Source organism: Rhincodon typus, chromosome 26, assembly GCF_021869965.1.
Source record: "Rhincodon typus isolate 14 chromosome 26, sRhiTyp1.1, whole genome shotgun sequence".
NCBI classification, from domain to species: Eukaryota; Metazoa; Chordata; class Chondrichthyes; order Orectolobiformes; family Rhincodontidae; genus Rhincodon; species Rhincodon typus.
This window is the reverse complement of record NC_063357.1, coordinates 1,782,508-1,797,291: the sequence shown is the minus strand read 5'-3', so window position 1 is coordinate 1,797,291 and position 14,784 is coordinate 1,782,508.

Below are 14,784 nucleotides of genomic sequence, written 5' to 3'. Positions count from 1 at the left end.
TCATGCCAATTAGCCAATTCTTTATCCATGACAAAATACTACTTCCAACACCATTGGCTCTTATGAATTAACCTTTAATGAGAGACCTCGTCGAATGCTTTCTGGAAGTATAAATACAACATGTCTACTGATTCCCCTCTATCCATTCTGGTTGAGGTTTCCCTTACTAGTTCTGTTGCATTTATTTTAACTAGAACCAGAACAGGAAAAGTTGTAGCCATTATGTCTTACCCAGTCTTTCAGCTGTTGCCTATTTTCTTGATCTTTTACAGTTTCTTTCAGTTGCTTGTAGCGCTCCCATAACTTTGAGCTTTGTATCTCTGCCAGTAACTGTATTTTATAGCTCTTCAGCGCTCAATCTCAGCTCCTACCATGTTTAAAGCTCTGAAGACAATACTTTGACCTGCACAATGTTACGGAGGAGGAATGGCTGGACCCCTCCGATAATTAAACCAAAATACAAGCCTCAATCTGTTATGATTGGAGTAGAGGCTCCCTTCTAATAATTACCCCCAAAACACCCAGAGAAGCTCACTTTTCCCCTGGTAATCTGTTAAAACAGTGGCTAAAAGAAAGAAAATCCCTGATCCCCTTTATAAATAACAAGAAACATTTTATTTATTTAACCCTAACAATGAACAAATTAACAGAATTATTAACAAACCGAACAATTCCCACCTAAGTACTAACTACTCTCTAACTGGTCTAAATTCTACTGGAATGCTGTTCAAATAAACACAAGTCCCACTTATAGAAGCCCAATTAAGACAATGATAAGTTAAAACTTAATCTCTCCAAGTTCGCACAGACTGTCTTTTGGAACAGTCTGCCTTTTGCAGCCTTTCTCTTGTCGATCTCACATCGCAAATGTCTTTCTTCTGCTGATTCTACTGTCAGGATTGTTTTTCTCTGTAACTGCTTCTGTGAGGACTTTGAGCTAGAAATGCCGTGGTACCTTTTAATTAGATGGTACTTTTTTTCTGAGAGCGAAAAGGTGTTGCCTCTTGGCAGTTGGCTCTCCCCGATTTTCCAAATGCCCTCATCTTTATATCCATGATGACATAACAATATTTCTTACGTAGGATTCGTTCGATGTTGTCAACACCATCAGATTTAAATTTGATAAGTTTTTAGTATCTGAGGATTTGGTTTAAATTGATTGGCTAAATTTGATAACTGTTGTCTTGGTAAAAATGCTGCTTGGCTGTTTGATACAAATGTTTCCATGTGGGCGCTCTCTGTGTGTACCTGCTTGCAAACTTCCAAGCACAGACAAAGCACAATTCCTTAAAGGGACCACACACTGTTTTTCAATTCATGAGTATTCTATGCAACTTTCTAACATCTCCCCTTTAAGAAAAAAATGAATCATCATTATAAACCATGGCTTCATTTTTTCCCCCTAAATCTTAACACCACTATTGCTAAATACAGAGATCAGTAATCTAAAGTTACAAATTTCATACTAATTCTGCATACTTATATAATATTGGACCATATTGGTTCTTTTTCTTTTAAACCTGTGATAAAGCATCTGCAATAACATTCTTATGACCCACAACATGTACAATTTGTAAATTAAAAGCCTGTATCATAAGACTCAAACAAAATAGTCTCGTATTTTTGTCCTTAAGTCTTTCCAAAGAGATGAGAGAGTTGTGGTCCGTATACACAACCGTCTCTGAAACATTGTTTGTAACATAAACATTAAAATGTTGTAAGGCCAGTTCCAAACTCAATAACTGTTTTTCAATGGTGGAGTATTTTCTCTGGTTAATATTGAGTTTCTTTGAAAAATAACCATTTGGCTTTTCAATTCCACCATCATCTTCCTGCATCAACACAGCTCCAACCCCTAAATTGCTGGCAATCTTAAAGGGTTTCAAGAAATTTGGCGTGGCTAAAATTGATGCGGTGGTTAACACGACTTTTAAGTTCTCAAATGCCTCCTAGCATTGTTCTGTCCACCAAAATTTTGTGTTCTTCTTTAGTAAATCCATCAATGGTGCCACCATGCTACTAAAGTTCGGCACAAACTTCCAGTAGAATCTACTCAGTCCTAAAAATTGAAGCACCGCTTTCTTTGAGGAGTGTCTTGAAAATTCCTCAATGGCTTTCGTCTTCACGTTCCTTGGAGCCATCCTTCCATGTCTGATGTTATGTCCCAAGAACATCACTTCTGCCTTCACGAATTCAGTTTTTGTTAAATTTATAACCGGTTTTGCCTCCTGTAGTCTTTCAGGGAGCTCTGCCAAATGCACCATGTGATCTTCCATGAATGGCTAAAGATCATGACGTCATCTATATAGGTAGCACAATTAGTCAATCCTGCTACAACTCTGTTCATAAGTCTTTGAAATGTGGCTGGTGCATTCTTCATACGATAGGGCATTATTTCAAATTGATACAGCCCATTTGGGGTTACAAACGCAGAAACTTCTTTCACTGTCTCTTGACAAAGGTACTTGCCAGTAACCATGGAGTAAGTCCAACTTTGTGATATAAGTTGCTTGTCCAACTTATCCCACACAATCTTCCAGCCTTGGAATTGGGTATGAGTCCAATTTAGTTACGGCATTGACCTTCCAATAATCCATGCAGAACCATTGAGTACCATCAGGTTTTGGAACCAACACAATTGGCAAACTCCACGCACTTTGACTTGGCTTGATGGTGTCTTCTTGGAGCTTGCACTTCCTTCTGTACCGATACGGCTTTAAGAGCATTAAGCCTGTAGGGGTAAAAAAACAAAGTTGCAGGAAAAGGTCAGCAGGTCTGGCAGCATCTGTGAAGGAGAAAACAGAGTTAATGTTTCGGGTCTGGTGACCCTTCCTCAGAAAACATCAGTTTATATGGAGAAAATAGGGAGGGGGGTGGGGTAGGGAGTAAACGATAGGATACAGCCTGAAGAGAGAGAAAGACAGTTGGACAGACAAAGGAGTTGCTAACGATCAGGCTGGGAGGGTGCATAGTTGTTAATGAGGACTGTTCGTGACTAACAACAGGGGGTGTGTAATGGCAGACTATGTGGTGACAAAGCCTGGTGTGTGGGGTGGGGGGCTGGGACAGGGGAGAGTTTAGGCCCTAAAATTATTGAACTCAATATTGAGTCCGGAGGGCTGTAGGGTCCCCAAGCAGAAAATGAGGTGTTGTTCCTCCAGCTTGCGTTGGGCTTCACTGGAACACTGTAGCAAGCCAGAGACAGAGACATTGGCCAGGGAGCAGGGTGGTGCATTGAAGTGGCAGGCAATGGGTAGTTCAGGGTCTTTTTTGCAAGTAGAACGTAGATATTCTGCAAAGCGGTCGCCAAGTCTATGCTTCGTTTCCCCAATGTAGAGGAGACTCCTGCCAAAAATCCATAAACAGGACTGTCCAGACAGACCCATTGTTTCAGCCTGCTCCTGCCCCACAGAACTCATCTCTTCCTACCTTGACTCAGTCTTCTCCCCCCGGTCCAATCCCTACCCATACATCCATGATTCATCTGATGCCTTATGCTGGTTTCAAAACTTCCAGTTTACCGGCTCCAGCCACCTCCTCTTTACCATAGATGTGCAATCCCTTTACATATCCATTCCCCACCAGGAGGGTCTTACGGCTCTCCGCTTCTTCCTGGAGCAAAGAGCTGAACCATCTTCACCCACCACCACCCTCCTCTGCTTGTCCTCACCCTCAACAACTTCTCTTTCAATTCCTCTCATTTTCTTCAGGTAAGAGGGGTTGCCATGGGCACCCACATGGGACCTAGTTGTGCCTAGTTATACCTTGGCAGCAGCTGCCTAATGCTTTAGTGCATCCCTCGGCACACAGTCCTTGACCTTGGAATGTGCCAGTCTGCTACACTCAGTCAAGGTCCACCTCTTGTTCTGGAAGACCAACAAATTTCCGGTAGACCAAGGAGAGTCTTTCACTGAGTTGATGGTTTGCCAGGCACAGTCGATGTTTGTCTCAGTATGCATCCCGAGGAACAGACCGTAGAGGACAGAGTCCTGCGTCACAGGGCTACCCGGGATGAACCTCAGCTAAAAGCACTGCATCTTTCTCCAGACTTCCTTTGCAAAGGCATATTCCAGAAGGAGATGAGTGACAGTCTCTACCTCCCCTTTGTGGGGTATGTGGAACGTTGCTTGTTCCAGTCCTATTCCGGCCCCCACCCACAACTCTTTCTTCGATACATCGATGATATCGTTGGTGCTGCTTCCCTCTCTCGTCTGGAATTGGAAAACTTCATCAATTTCGCCTCCAATTTCTACCCTGCCCTCACTTTCACCTGGTCTATCTCTGACTCCTCCCTTCCCTTTTTCGACATCTCTGTTTCCATTTCTGGGGATAGACTAGCCACTAATATCCATTACAAACCCACTGACTCCCACAGCTACTTGAACTATACATCCTCACACCCCACTTCCTGTAAAGACTCCATCCCATTCTCTCCGTTCCTCCGTCTCCGTCACATATGTTCAGATGAGGCCACCTTCGACAAGGGAGCCTCCGAAATGTCCACCTTCTTCCTCAACCGAAGTTTCCCCAGCTCTGTTGTCGACAGGTCCCTCAACCAGGACTGACCCATCTCCCGCACTTCCGCCCTCACCCCTTCTCTTCCCTCCCGCAACAGCGATAGGGTTCCCCTTATCCTTACCTACCATCCCACCAGCATCCACATCCAGAAGATCATCAGACACCATTTCCGCCACCTCCAGCAAGATGCCACCACCAGACACACATTCCCATCCATTCCCTTTTCCGCCTTCTGCAGGGACCGTTCCCTCTGGGACACCCTGGTCCACACTTCCTTCACCCCCAACACCTCCCCACAGCCCTACAGCACCGTCCCCTGTAACCGGCGAAGGTGCAACACCTGCCCATTTACCTCCTCCCTCCCCAGTATCCAAGGGTCCAAACATACCTTCCAGATGAAGCAACACTTCACCTGCACTTCTCAGAATCTAGTCTACTGTATTCGCTGCTCACAATGTGGTCTCCTCTACATTGGGGAAACGAAGCGTAGACTTGGCGACCGCTTTGCAGAACATCTACGTTCTACTCGCAAAATAGACCCTGAACTACCCACTGCCTGCCACTTCAATGCACCACCCTGCTCCCTGGCCAACGAATCTGTCTCTGCCTTGCTGCAGTGTTCCAGTGAAGCCCAATGCAAGCTGGAGGAACAACACCTCATTTTCTGCTTGGGGACCCTACAGCCCTGCGGACTCAATATTGAGTTCAATAATTTTAGGGCCTAAACTCTCCCCTGTCCCAGCCCCCCATCCCACACACCAGGCTTTGTCACCACATAGCCTGCCATTACACACCTGCTGTTGTTAGTCACTAACAGTCCCCATTAACAACTATTCACCCTCCCAGCCTGATCGTTAGCAATTCCTTTGTCTGTCTAACTGTCTTTCTCTCTCTTCAGGCTGTATCCTATCGTTTACTCCCTACCCCATCCCCCTCCCTATTTTCTCCATATAAACTGATGTTTTCCCAGCCACTATCAGTTCTGAGGAAGGGTCACCAGACCCGAAACGTTAACTCTGTTTTCTCCTTCACAGATGCTGCCAGACCTGCTGAGCTTTTCCAGCAACTTTGTTTTTGTTCCTGATTTACAGCATCCGCAGTTCTTTTGGTTTTTAAACCTGTAGGGGTGTTGTTTTATTGGAACAGCATTCCCTACTTCAATCTCACGGACTATTGTGTTATTCCTCCCCATTCTATTCCCACATATGTCATCATATTGCTTCAACAAGCCTTTCAATTTAGTTCTGTGTTCCTGAGACAGATAGCTCACTATCCTATCCCATTCTCTAAGGACTTCTTCATTATTTAACTTACTTTGAGGCACATCAAAATTAAATGATTCGGATTCTAATTCCTCATTCTGAGGGATAGTAACTAATACCTGTTTCTCTGGTTCTCTGTCCCTGTCATAGTAGGGTTTCAGCATATTCACATGACATACCCAATAAAGTTTTTTCCTATCTGGCACCTTTACCAGATAATTCACCTGATTCAACTTCTTCTCAATCTGATAAGAACTACTAAACCTTGCTTTGAAGGGAACTCCTACCACTGGTAACTGCACTAACACTTTATCCCCATAGGCAAATATCTGAATTTTAGATTTTTTAAATCTGCATCTTGCTTCATGCTATGCCACCTTCAGATGTTGTCTAGCTAATTCACTGACTCTGTTTTAGCTTTTTCACACCTCAGATACATAATCCAAATGTGAGATCTTACTTTGTCTCCGAATATCAACTCAAATGGAATAAACTGAGTCGTTTCATTTGGGACATCTGTAATGGCAAACAATATAGATGGGATACCTTTATCCCAATCGTGTTACAGAAAAGAACCTGAAAGCAACAAGAAATTAAAGAAAGACTACAATTGTGGAAAATCACAGCTAAATGTTTGACTAGATCAAAGACAAAAAAAACACAATAAAAGTGTTCTACTCACCAGTGAGCAGCCATTGCGGTCTGGAAGCAGGGTGAGAGCCCTGAACAGCAGCAGAACTTTGACCAGGCACGAGAATGGAAGCATCTCTGTCACTGCCAGGACCATTCCTGAGAATTGAAGGCTTGCAGTCAGCAGAGAGACAACTGGAGAAAACATTTGCCAAGTATGGAACAGATTTATGGTTACACAGAAAAGACTAGTGTGATAAGGTTAGTACTCTAATCTATGCAATCGTAACATTGCAGATGATGTGTTGACCAAAAAAGAACGGATAAGACTTCACCTTTTTACAACAAAGCCGTGAAATCTTTTGATATATATTCCAGTGTCCAAAACAATTGAATCATCAAAGGATTAGATTTAATAAATAGAGACATCAACCTTCAATAATCTAGAGATTAGCTGGCAATTGGGAATACTGTTATGATCCCAGCAGATGGTAACACAGGACAAGTTAAAATTCAGCAATATCCTTTAGAAACATAGAAAATAGATGTGGGAGTAGGCCCTTTGGCCCTTCAAGGCTGCAACACCATACAATATGATTGTGCTGATGGTACAATTTCAGTATCCCGTTCCCACTTTCTCGCCATGTCCTTTGATTCCTTTAGCTGCAAGGGCTATGTCCAACTCCCTGTTGAATATATCTAATAAACTGGCCCCAACAGCTTTCTGTTGGAGAGAATTCCGCAGGTTCACAACTCTCTGAATGAAGAAATTCTTCCCCATCTCAGTCCTGAATGGCTTATCCCTTATTCTTAGATTGTGACCCCTAGTTCTGGACTTTCCCAACATTGGGGACATTCTTGCCACATCTAGCCTGTCCAGTCCCATCAGGATTTTATATGTTTCTATGAGATCACCCCCTCATTCTTCTAATTTCCAGACACACAACTCCAAGAAAGTACTTTCACTTTATGATTTCTTACTCAATTGACTTTCTGCATATCATCAGATGTGATTCTGTCTGTTTGTCCCAGACACACATAAGTATAGATTAATGACAGGGGAGTGGGATCCTCAACAGCAGGGAGGCAAGTGCTCGGCTGGAAGGTGATATAGTAATCAGAAATAGCAAGTTGAAGAGACAGGACAGGCTGGAACAGGACAGGGAGTGAGGAACACCTGTTGGATTAAATTGCATCTATTTCAATGCAAGAGGCTGACAGGTAAGGCCGATGAACTCTCGGCATGGTTAAGTATGTGGGACTGGGATGTTATAGCCATTACAGAAACATGGCTAAGGGAGGGACAGGACTGGCAGCTTCATGTGCCAGGATACAGGTGCTTTAGGTGGGACAGAGGTGGAGGAAGGGGGAGTTACATTTTTGATTAAGAGGAGTATCACAGCAGTAGTTAGAGATGAAATAACTAAGGGATCATCCAGTGAGGCTTTGTGGGTGGAGCTAAGAAATAAGAAGGCGATAGTGATGTTATTGGGGTTGTACTATAGGCTCCCAAATAGTCAATGGGAATAGAGGAACAAATATGCAGGGAGATTGGGGAGACTTACAGCAGCAATAAGGTTGGCATAGTGAGAGATTTCAATTTTCCTAACATAGACTTGGACTGCCATAGTGTTAAAGGCTTAGATGGGTTGGAATTTGTTAAATGTATGCCGGAAAGTTTCCTCAGGCAGTATATAGAGGGTCCTACTTGGGAAGGGGCAAAACCTGACCTACTCTTGGAAAATAGAGCAGGACAGGTGGCTGAGGGGACAGTGGGGGAGCACTTTGGAACCAGTTACCACAGTTATATTAATTTTAACATAGTGTTAGAGAGGGACAAAACTGGCCCATAGGTTCAAGTCCTAAACTGGGGCAAGGCAAATTTTGATGGAATTAGACAGAAGCTTGCAGGGGTTGACTGGAGTAGTGTGTTTGCAGGCAAAGGGACCTCCTGCAAGTGGGAGGCCTTTAAATGTGCGACAGCTAGAGCTCAAGGTCCATATGATCCTATGAGGGTGAAGGGCAAGGTTAGCAAGAGTAGGGAACCCTGGATGACAAGAGGTATTGAGGCTTTGACCGGAAAAAAGGAAGCATGGCTCCGGAACAGGCAGCTGGGATCAAGGGAATCCCTGGAGTTATATTCAGGGTACTGGAGTTTACTGAAGAATGAAATTAGGAGCTGAGAAGATTAGGGTGAATCCAGAGATTCTTTAAATATATTAAAGGAAAAAGAATAACTAGAGAGAGAATAGGACCCCTCAAGGACCAAAGTGGACATGTATGTGTGGAACTGCAGGAGATGGATGAGGTCTAAATGAATATTTAGTGTGTTTGCCATGGAGAAAGACTCAAAGACTTGGGAAATTGGGGAAGTTAGTGGTGATATCTTGGGGACAGTCTATATCACAGTAGAGGAGGTATTGAAAGTATTAGAATGTATGAATGTGGATACATCTCTTGGTCCTGACCAGATATTTTCAAGAATTTTGAAAGAGGGTAGAGAAGAAATTGCAGGGGTCCTGGCTGATATATTTGCATCTTCGTTAGCCACGGGTGAGGTCCCAGAAGACTGGAGGGTAGCAAATGTTGTGCCCTTATTCGAGAAGGGCTGCAAAGAAAAACCTGGAAACTATAGACCAGTACACCTAGTCTATGTGGTAGGTAGAGATAGTAGGAACTGCAGATGCTGGAGAATCTGAGACAACAAGGTGCAGAGCTGGATGAACACAGTAGGCCAAGCAGCATCAGAGGAGCAGCAAGGCTGACGTTTCGGGCCTAGACTCTTCTTCAGAAATGAAGGTGAAAAGACAGGGTTTGATTAGAAGTAGTCAGCATGGCTTTGTGCATGGGAGATCATGCTTCACAAATCTGCTAGAGTTCTTTGATGAAGTGACCATGAAGGTTGATGAGGGCAGGGTGGTACACATTGTCTATACGGATTTCAGCAAGGCCTTTGATAAGATTCCACATGGTAGGATACTCTGGAAGGCTAGATTGCATGGAATCCAGGGACAGCTGGCAAACTGGATACACAATTGACTCGATGGTAGCAAGCAAACAGTAATAGTGGAAGGATGCTTGTCAGACATGAGGCCTGTGACTAGTGGTGTGCCTCAGGGGTCAGTGCTGGGTCCATTGCTGTTTGTTATCTATATCAATGATTTGGATGAGAATGTACAAGGCATGATCAGTAAGTTTGCAGCTGACACTAAAATGGGCGGTATCGTGGAAGGTTAACAGAAATTGTAGCAGGATCTTAATCAGCTGTGGAAGTCGGCTGAGAAATGGCCAAAGGAGTTTGATATAGTTAAGTGTGAGGTGTTGCATTTTGGAAAGTCAAATCAAGGTAGGAGTTTCATGGTGAATGGTAGGGCCTTAAGGAGTGTAGTGGAACAGAGAGGACTTGGAGTTCAGGTGCACAGTTCTCTGAAAATGAAGTCACAAGTAGACAAGGCAGTGAATAAGGCTTTTGGCACACTGGCCTTCATCACTCAGGATATTGAATGTAGAAGTTGGGAAGTTATGTTGCAGTTGTACATGATGTTGTTGAGGCCGTATTTAAAGTATTGTGTTCAGTTTTGATCACCTTGCTACAGGAAGAATGTTATTAAACTGGAAAGAGTGCAGAGAAATTTACAAGGATGTTGCTAGGACTCAAGGGACTGAGTTAAGGGAGAGGCTGAACAAGATAGGACTTTTTATTTAGACTGTAGGAGACTGAGGGGGGATCTTATAGAAGTGTATAAGATCATGAGAGGCATGGATAGGATGAAGCACTCAGTCTTTTTCCCAGGGCTGGGGAATCGAGGACTAGAGGGCATCAGTTTAAGGTAAGAAGGGAAAGAACACATGGGAACCTGAGGGGCAACTTTTTTACATAGAGGGTGATACACATAAGGAATGAGCTGCCAGTGGAAGTGATTGAGGTGGGTACATTAACAAGATTTGGACGAATACATGGATAGGAAAGGTTTAGAAGGAAATGGGACAAGTGTAGGGAAATGGGGTTAGCAGGGATGAATATTTTGGTTGGTATGGAGCAGTTTTGGCCGAAGAGCCTGTTTCTATGCTATAGAACTCTATGAGTCTCTCTATGACTCAATAACTCATTACACTATCAGCCCTCCTCTTTAGACCGCTGAAACAGATTGAAACTTCTTTTCAGCCCTGATGTCCTGGAGACTTCTTTCTCATTCTCCTAGGTTGGAGTTTTCTGCAAAATAAAATCTGTACTTCTACCGGGAAGACTTCTTCTCTGAATTCAATCTGCTAGTTCCCCCAACCGTTTGCTTCCATATCATAAAGCTCAATTTTGTAAACAATCAGCAAGTAACTCTCCAGGTAGCTGATCAGAGTCATTATGTTCCTGTTAGGGTGCAAGGTAAGATTGGTACAATTAGAAAACAATGGATGAATAAAGAGATTGAGGTTCTAGTCAAGAATAAAAAGGGATCATATATTACATGTAAACAACTGGGCAGCACGGTGGCTCAGTGGTTAGCATTACTGCCTCACAGTCCCAGGGACCCAGGTTCAATTCTATCCTGAGGTGATTGTCTGTGTGGAGTTTGCATGTTTTCCCCATGTTTGCGTGGGTTTCCTCCAGGTATTTTGTTTTCCTCCCACAGTCCAGAGATGTGCAGGTTAGGTGGATTGGCCAATCTAAATCTAAGGGTCAGTGTGGATTTGATGGCCAAAAGGCCTGCTTCCACATTGTAGGGATTCTATCATTACAAGCTTGGTTCAAACATAGACATAAGAGCTGAATTCCAGAGGTGAGGTAACAGTAACAGCCCTTGACATCAAGGCTCAGTGTGGCATTAAGGAGCCATAGCAAAACTGGAATCAATGGGTATCAGGGGGCAAACTCTCCGATGGTTGGATTCATACCTGACACATAGGAAGATGATGATGGTTCTTTCAGGACATCCCTGCAGGAGTTCCTCAGGGTAGTGTCCTCAGCCCAACCATCTTCAGCTGCTTCATCAATGACCTTCTGTCCATCCTATGGTCACAAGTGGGATGTTCGCTGATGATTGCACAATGTTCAGGGCTATGTGTGACTCCTCAGATAATGAAGCAGTCCATGTTCAAATGCAACAAGATCTGGATAATATCCAGGCTTGTGCTGACAAGTGACAAGTAACATTTGTGCCACATGAATGCCAGGCTATGGCCCTCACCAATGAGAGACAACCTGATCACTGGCCCTTTACAACCCATTGTGTTACCATCACTGAATCCTCCCCTATCAACATGCTGGGGGTTATCATTGATCAGAAACTCAACTGGACTCACAATATTAATACAGTGGCTACAAGAGCAGGTCAGAGGCTAGGAATACTGCGGCGACTAACTCACCTCCTGACTCCTCAAAGCCTGTCCACCATCTACAAGGCACAAGTCAGGAATACTCCCCACTTGCCTGGATGAGTGCAACACCAACAACACCCAAGAAGCTTGACACAATCCAGGATAAAGCAGCCCGCTTGATTGGCACTACATCCAGAAACATCCACTCTCTCCGCCACCGATGCTCAGTAGCAGCAGTGTGTACTACCTACAAGATGTACGGCAGAAATTCACCAAAGATCCTCAGCCAGCACCTTCCAAATACACGACCACTTCTATCTAGGAGAACAAGGGCAGCAGATATATGGAAAAACGACCACCTTCAAGTTTCCCTCCAAGCCACGCACCAGGTATTCCTGACTTGGAAATATATTGTCGATCCTTCACGGTCGCTGGGTCAATATCCTAGAACTCCCATCCTAATGGGATTGTGGGTCGACCCACAGCAGGTGGACTGCAGTGGTTCAAGAAGGCAGCTCAATACCATCTTCTCAAGGGCAATAAATGCTAGGCAGCCAGCGATGCCCGCATCCCACAAATGAATAAATAAAAAAAGTTAATTGAATTCAAATGAATCTCTTGAACAGTATAAAAGGTGTAGAGGCATTCTTAAGAGGGAGATCAGGAAGGCTAAGAGAGGATATAATATAGCCTTGGCAAATAAGATTATGGATAATCCAAAGAGATTCTACAAGTGCATTAAGGGCAAGAGAGCAACTAAAGAGAGAGTAGGGCCCCTTAAATATCAAAGAATTGTCTTTGTGTTGAACCTCAGGAGATGGGAGAGATATTAAATGAATATTTCGCCTGAGTAATGTCCTAATTAAACACCCAGAAGTCTTTTTTAGGAAGGTCTAAGGACTATTAAAGGAACCAAGGCCACCTTGCATGTTGAGCAGGAAGCAATTCCACGATTCTGCAAGGCCCACCCAGTGCCATTTGCCTTATGGGTAAAAGTAAAAGCAGCAATCAGAAGGCTGGAAAGCAAAGGAATCATCAAACCAGTCCAGTTTGTGGAAATGGGCAGCACCTGTCATACCAATTGTGAAGCCTGACAGGTCGGTTTGCCTTTGTGTGGATTTTAAACAAATGGTAAACTGCTTCTCACAGCTGGATAAATACCCACTCCCTCCCATAGAGGATTTGTACACAAAGCTGGCAGGTGGGCTGTCCTTCGCAAAGCTGGACATGAGCCAAGCAATTGCGATTAGATGAGGCTTTCCAGTAGTATGCTACAATTAATACCCATAAGGGTTTGTACCAACAGTTGAAATTGCCATTTGGGGTATCGTCAGCCTGTGCAATTTTCAGCGGACGATGGAGAACATTTTACAAGTTTATCCCATGTTGCCATTTATCTAAATGACATGGTAATGAGAGTGAAGACCAATAAGGAGCACTCAGAGAATTTGCACGTAGTCCTTTAATGTTTCTCGTAGGTGGGCATATGCCTTAGAAGAGAAAAATGTGTGTTACAGGCCCCCCAAGAGACCTTCTCGGGCTACAGAGTTGACAGGACTGGGTTACACCCATTGGAAGATAAAGTGAGGGCGATCAAAGGTGCCCTGGCTCCTACGTTTGTACCTATGCTTAGGTCTTTCCTTGAGCTGGTGAATTATTATGGAAAGTTCATACATAATCTGGCCTTCATCCTGGCACCTTTGCATCAACTCTTAAAAAAGAGTCAGCTTTGGAAATGGTCGTATAACCAAGCTACAGTTTTCAGGGAAGTGAAGAAACAGCTGTCATTCTGTAAGGTGTTGGCACACTATGATCCCAAGCAAGATCTGGTATTGACACGTGACGCCTTCCTGTATGACATCGGGGTAGTATTAACTCATAGGTGGCCCAATAGAGAGGAAGGCTCAATAGCCTATGCATCCACAACTTTGGCTAATACAGAGCATATATACACCCAGATAGAGAAGGAAGGTTTGGCTGTCATGTTTGGAGTCAGGAAGTTCCACCAATACCATTACGGGCCACAAATCCCTGCTAGGTCTACATAAATAGGACAAGGCAGTGCTGCTCATAACTTCAGGCTGAATTCAGCGGTGGGCTCTTCTACCAAGTGTGTCTAATTACAAGTTGGAACACTGTCCAGGAGGCCAAGTAACAAATGCGGATGTATTGAGCTGCCTCTTGCTGGCAGATACACTGCTGGGTGGTACTGCCACTGCAAGAGTCCATGTTGGTTTTAAATCTTATGGACACCTTTCCAGTCAGCACAAACAACATCTGACTATGGATGCACAGAGATCGGGTCCTGCATGGTGATGGGGGAAACCAAAGAGCTGTCACAACCAGAATTGCAATCTTTTTGGACCCAGAGGGCCCAGATCACAGTCGAGGATGTCATATTATTATGGGGAGCAAGAGTGATTGTCCCGAGCTGCCAGATACTGGCTGAACTCCATCAGGGTCATCCAGGGGTTTCCAAACTGAGGATATTGGCGAGAGGTTATGTGTGGTAGCCAGGATTGGATGCAGACATAGCTGTGTTGGTGGGGCAGTGCCCAGAGTATCAACAAGTGCAAAAATTATACCAGCAGCTCCCCCACATTCGTGGGAATGGCTGGGTAAATCCTGAACTTGGTTACATGGCGACTACGCAGGATCTTTCAATGTTCTTAGTCATTGTGGACACCCACTGAAAGTGGCTGGACATACATAGAGTTTATTCTCCAAACACGAGGTCAGTGACAGAAAAATTACGTGCATATTTTGCAATGTAGAGATTCTCAGAAGTGTTGGTCACAGATAACAGACCAACGTTTATCAGCAGGGAATTTGAGTATTTTGTAAAGTGGAACGATATTCGTCATACAAGGACAGCTCCATACCATCCATCATCCAATGGTCTGGCAGAAAGAGCAGTCCAAACTTTGAAGGCTGGCTTAAAAAAAGACAGCCTATAGCTTCACTGGATACCAAACTGTCCCAATTCCTGTTCGATTATGAGACCAGCTCCAACAGAGTTGCTTCAGAGATCGTAGAAACTGCAGATGCTGGAGAATCCGAG